Source organism: Halyomorpha halys, unplaced genomic scaffold (genome assembly GCF_000696795.3).
Source record: "Halyomorpha halys isolate HHAL.00 unplaced genomic scaffold, Hhal_1.1 Scaffold942.1, whole genome shotgun sequence".
Taxonomy (NCBI): domain Eukaryota; kingdom Metazoa; phylum Arthropoda; class Insecta; order Hemiptera; family Pentatomidae; genus Halyomorpha; species Halyomorpha halys.
In genome coordinates, this window is record NW_027111194.1 from 344404 (window position 1) to 350911 (window position 6508).

Consider the following 6508-nt stretch of genomic DNA (forward strand, 5'->3'; position numbering starts at 1 on the left):
TCATAACTGTCCCGGCCTCGTTCAAGGTAATTTTTCTAGGATGAATGGGTTTTCCAATAGGTTTTTTTTATTACAATTGGTATAGTTTGAATAACTAGATCATCTAAGCAGATCCTTAAGCGGTCATGCAACATAATAAGCTTTGTTTTTGTCGTCAACATTTCTTGGTATCTTTATTTCATGGAGAGTCCTGATTTCAGATTCTCGAAACACCCCGTCTTTCCATCTTCCCATCAGTCTTTTACGGTATTACTCCGCTGGGGTTCTCATAATATAAAAGACTATATTACCTCGTCCATTTTGATTACGCGACCCAGGCATCTAATTCATTGTGCTCTTACACATTGGGAAACACACAGATTGTACAATGCGTAGATTTAATTTTGATTTTCTGAGATAAAACGAACCAATCTCCTATATAGATTCATAAATGCGTTTTTAAATCGTTCTTTCAAACCTGTCAATTCGTCTTATGATACTTTACGCAACACCCAGGTTTCTGATGTAAATCTCAGGACAGATCTAAAGAGTGTTTTGTAAAATCTAAGCTTGGTCTTGCGGATGAGTAGCTTGCTTGTAAAAAGCTCACAAAACTGACCGATTTGCTGCAGTTATTATTTTTTAATTCTTTTTCTTCCTCCAAGGAATAGTTAATCATCGATCCTAAATATTAAAAGTTTTGGACACACTCAAACAAAGATCTCAATTGTGTAGTAGTTCTGCGGATGGACTGTCTCCTTCCTCAAGGTGAGAATCTTTGTCGTGTCCTCGTTAAATTCGAGATCTATTGTTAATCCTTCCATCTTAAGGGTAGTAAAGAATTGTTTGATGTTTTATAGAACTCTACCAATAATGATTAGATCGTCCGCATAAACATGTGATATTAGTCCTGCTATTTTCATGACGGCTTTGAGGGGTATTTTAAATTGTTGTGGAGCAAGAGAATCTCCTTATCTCAGTCCTGAGCTCACTGAGAATGAGTCTCCGATTTTCGGTCGACCTTGACCCTGCCAATCGTGTCTTGTAGAATTAGCTTAGATCGGATGTACGTTTCTCCCATTAATAGCAGCCACATGCAGTAACCAACTTAATTTTTCCATAATCTATTTCAGAGAGAATATTTGGTCAATGATAGCCATTGCTTTGCCCTACCCTGATGCTCTAAAAGCTGTGTTTAAACGTCCTGTGGGATAAGTGGGTTTTTGGGATCAGTCGGTTATAAAGTTTTATTAAGAATACCTTATATGCTGTATTAAGCTGACTAATTCCCCTATAGCTCTTGCATTGAGTTGAGTCATCTTCGTTCCTGGTCTACAACCAATAGACTACCATCAACATTTCTAACTTTAGAGTTATTGTTAAAATTGTTGTGGTCTAACTTTTAACTTCTTCAAAATATTTCCTGGTCTCATTGGTTCTTTCTGAGTCCCCTATAACCTTCACCTTCTCTAGTAGAGCTTGATTCTTCTTTTCCTTCAGTACTAACTATTGTTATTCTTTATACGCTTTCCTATTATGTCTAATGTCTCGGCTCAAGTAATCTTTTTCCACCCCATTCCGACCAATACTTCTTCTCATTTCTCATCGAACTAGGTAACATATTACTGATCCTCCTACCCTGCAATGCAAAAATGCAGAATAATGTGTAAGTAGTTATTTTTTTTTTTTTTTTTAGATTTATATCTTTATGTTTTAAATTATATATATTTATAAAATAAGGAAATAAAAAAAAATAATGGATTAAAAACATGATAATACCCTGGAAAGAACATGATAAAGTAAAGAAGAGAATGATGTCTAACAGACAGCCATTACTCTAGAAAACAGATATCCGCCGTGATGAAGTTATTATTTAGAAGTAGCTGACTGACTAGAGATGTAGCAGCTGCCTGGATTCCATGATAATACGCTGGAGTGTATTATCACTTGATAAGGACAAGAGCTGGCATTAAGTTGTTCGTCTAAGGCCACCCAGGTCGGCCCCCCTGGCTCGTTACCTCCTCTTCCATCGCTATAATTGTTTTAAAATGGACGAATTAACTTCTTCAGATCTGCCTGCATTCGGGCTAATAAATGCCTGTGAAGAATGGTTGAAAATGATAGCAGCCTTCCAAGGCCCTCAGCGCCATCAGTACCTTGCTAACCTATAACAATACTGAATTTAATCCAGAATTTAATAAATAATAAATCCTTATTTATTTTTATACAAATTAATTCAGTTAAATATTTAAATCAAAGTATATCTCAAAACTTGTATCATTGTTTTTTTTTCCTAATTTTTAAATTAAGCCAACTAAGTACAAATTATACACCAATGGCCTCTATGTGTTAGATATCATACATAAGCTATGATTTTTATATATTAATGAATAATGATTCTAGAAAACTTCATTCGAGGGTAACCCTGAAAATGTTTTTATTTAAAATATTCTTCAAAAAACATCGTACTGGTTTCGAATATCAAATCTATTTTGTCACTAACAAAAGAAGAGATGGGGTTATCTACTGAGTATTACTTTATTTAACCATGTTGGAGTCATATATATATAGTCCTATATTATATAGGAACACCACATTTCGGATTCGAATCGGCGCAGCTGCAGTCACAAGTCAGTTGAAGATGGTGGCTTAACTCGTTCGGCATGTGCCCAATAATTTATAATTGTGTAGATTCGTCTTAATAAAGATCTGAAGCTTAGGGACGTAAACAGAGGTAGGGATAAGATGTGGGTCTCACCATCTCTCTCTTCCGCATTAATGTGAATCATGAAAAATACTGAGGAAAGTAAATATACAAAGAATCTGTAATCTATTGTGTCAACATTCCATTTAATACGGAACCTTCGTTAAGGTGGGAAATTTTCATCCTCTCCTATATAATTAAAGGTAAGTCTTGCTTCCAGATTGTCGGATTATATTAACAAAAATATCAATATGTTATCTATTTAAAAAGTACATAAGGGCTAAAATGATTTCCTGGTGTCTCCAAATTTGTATTTATATGCTTATATAGACAGCATGGCATATCTCATTTAGGCGAGTTTTAAGACTGGTAATCTAAGTTGATTATTGATTAATAAAATGATATAATTAGTTTAGATACGAACTAGAGATAAAAAAATCTTGTTGTAATTGGATGGATAATCTTATTTGAAGCAATACAATATCACCTAAGACAGCTGTACCGTAGACGTGCAGTTGCACAAAAGGAAGAAGATGAAGAAGCGTAAGAGATTTGAAGATTCCCAACACGACTGTCGGGTATAAATCGTGTTCAGCTGGTGATGTATAGCCGCGAAAGATAAATATCAAGACAAACAATGGACTCACGAGGCCGCCCTCCAGGCTTTAAGGATTCAGCCTTAATAAAAACTATTACTTAAAAAAATTAATTACTTATCAAATTATTATTTATTTAGATATACAATAAAAAATGTTGTATATTATATACAGCATTCTTTTTACATTAATGATATAGTAACATTTTTTCTACTAACATCACGATAACAATTTTTCTACATATCCTTTGAAGAGTTATGATTCATTCATAGAAATTTATTGTATATGATTATAGAAATCATCATTAATTAGCATGAAATACTTGTAATCATTTTAATGGCTTTAATGAAAATATTCATTTTTTTCTTTCACTTGAGAATTAATTTTACATTAAAGTAGGGTGGTAAGTGAAGGTTACCAAATTAATTATAATTAATAACACCAGATTTGTTTTGTTTTTGATAAATCTTTACAAGTATTTCAATTCATATTAAACGTTTGTATTTTAAAATGCTTACTGTATGAAGATAATATAAAACAACAGACAACTGGATATAAATTAAGATTATAAATAACGAATTTGATAAATAAGGTGTACATTTTTATACTGTTTACAATTGTAAGTTACTAAATAGTGATCCGAGGTAACTCGATTTATTGGTTTAAATGAATAATATTAAAGAGATTTTGTGAATGGTGGACACAGCAGACAAGTTAAAAACTAAGAAAACGACCTTAAACGGCTCAATATTTTTGTTAAAGAATAGGGGAAAACGAAGTAAAATGACTGATAAATTTTTTGCAGTCATATTTCTCATTTTATTTCAACAATTAGATCCTAGAATACCTAATCTTAGACTCATGAAATACAATGATACTTAATTTTTCCCTGCTTAGTTGGATCTTTGAAAACCTCAGAAACCGGTGCAATCGAATATGAAAACTACTTAATAATTTATTATTTATAAATATATTTTTTTAAAGTTTAAAACAACCAGATTCTACATTACACAAAGAACTTCGTGTAATAGCTATTCTTATTATTTTTTTCTAACTTAAATCTGATAAAGATTACTAAAAGACTTATTTCATTCTACTAAATATTTAGGAAAATGAGATGGCTATTTCTTTCCCTTACCTTAATTCTTCATATGATGCTTTTATTATTAAGTTTTAAATTTGTTTTGTGTTTTTATTATTGGATCTTTTTTTCGTCAATATATATTTCCGAATATATGTACTTTCTGTGTGTATTTATTCTCTATTTGACTTTTAATTTTATAGTTTAAAAAAATATATATACAAGTTGATGTTTTTAGCATCAAGCTTGGTACAAAGTAAGGACGGCTCAATAATTAATGTGAAAAAGAGCAGCGACTCAACATGGAGAAAACTATTCCAAAAACAGAACCTGATATGAATCAAATACATTAATAACTAGTCAACGTTTCGCTGACTCAGGCTTCATCACGACAGAAACGATTAGATATTAACGTAAAACAAAGACAACACATCTCATATCAATCCTCCGAAAATGATCCATCCACTTGGGATCCTCAACACAAACCCTATCTGCGTATACCACTTAGTAATGATGCTATAAACGTTGACTGGTTCATAGGAATTTGAGAGGCAAAGGACTTTGTTTATTGAATATTAATTGTTGGTATCTTAATGACTTAGTCATATTATATACTCCAGGTTAACGTTTTAGTTATGTATCTTAAGCTAATACTGTGTGGTCTAACTGAAGAAAAAATAGATTAATCGCCACTAAGTAGCAAATGGTATAAAATTATAATATAATCTTATCGAGATGATTTTTCATTGTTCTGAAATGGATTAAAATGTAATGTATAAAATAATTACAATATTACCATTCTGAGACAGATCTCAAGTTCAAACAGCCTCCATGACAATTGTCTGGTAAAGGGGATTCTTTGGCCCAATTTAAATTGCAAATTAAGAGGTTTCTTGCAGTGTTCACCGGTGCCGGAGGTGGGCGGAATTGCTTTGGTTTCGGGACTCGGTCCTTCGCCCACTTCCGTTTTTTTAAATTTTTTTTTTCTGATGCGGTAATGGATTCTTCGTCGAGATCTCTCTATTGGTCCAGACTGGGATTCTGAGCTTGCCAACTGCAGGCTTGTCATTACCGGCAATCACCACGTTCATTGAAGAAGAACAGACTAAGCTGGTTAGTATTATGATAGCTATTTTCTAAGAAATAATTCTTTAATTCCTCTTTTTAGTAATATGAATAAAAATATTACACAAAATTATAGAAAATATTTCTTGAATAAAAATTTACCAATTAGAAATCATACAAGAATTCCACATTGGTCCAAAACCAAAATTTGTATTAGTACAAAATGATTAATTATTTATTTTTATTAATAAATAATAAGCAGAATATCTTTCCTAACCGGCTGGTGTGATAGCTTTGTTACAAAGTTTGCTGTATCTTTGCTAATATTGTTTACAAAGTTCTTAACGTTTCGGAAATTGAATTAATAGTTTAAAAGAGAATTTAATTAATAGTTTTTAAGTTATTACAAAAAATAATAGAAATGTCAACGGTCTCCATAGGAATGTGGCCAAATACTTTTAAAATACATGTGAATTGTTTAATATGGCCGACGTTTTCTAATGATGTTCTGACTTAGACCAATCTTTGTTGTTGTTTTGTAGGGAATTTAATTAATCAGTTTATAAATTTAAGTTGAAGGATATGTTTTTAGAGTTCTACTACTCTAAGGGTAGTTTCTCTACATGCTGTATCATATCATTATCATTATGTCATTATGATCAAATTTGGTTGTTGTATTTTTTATACAGTTGTAAATATCAATAAATAAATAATAAATAAAAAAGGCAGTGTGTAGCGTCAGTTTATTGAAGAGTTAGTTTCCAACTAAACAATTCCAATTTACAGTAAACACAAGAAAAAAAACATAATATAATATTTATGTTAATTTTGTGTTCATTTTATTGATTAATATTTATTGATTCTGTCTGAGAGGGATGTAATAATATATGTTGAAAAAATCAAACCCACTCTACTGGGACATGTGGAGTCCATAAGCAGTTTGAAACATTGCTACATCTATGTTCATAATTAACGACTTCGATTTCTTCTTTCACTTGCACTTTAAGACCCAGCATTCTGAGCAAATTTGTAAATAATTGACTGGGCATTCTTCTTTTTGGAATTGTTCTACCTAATTTTGAT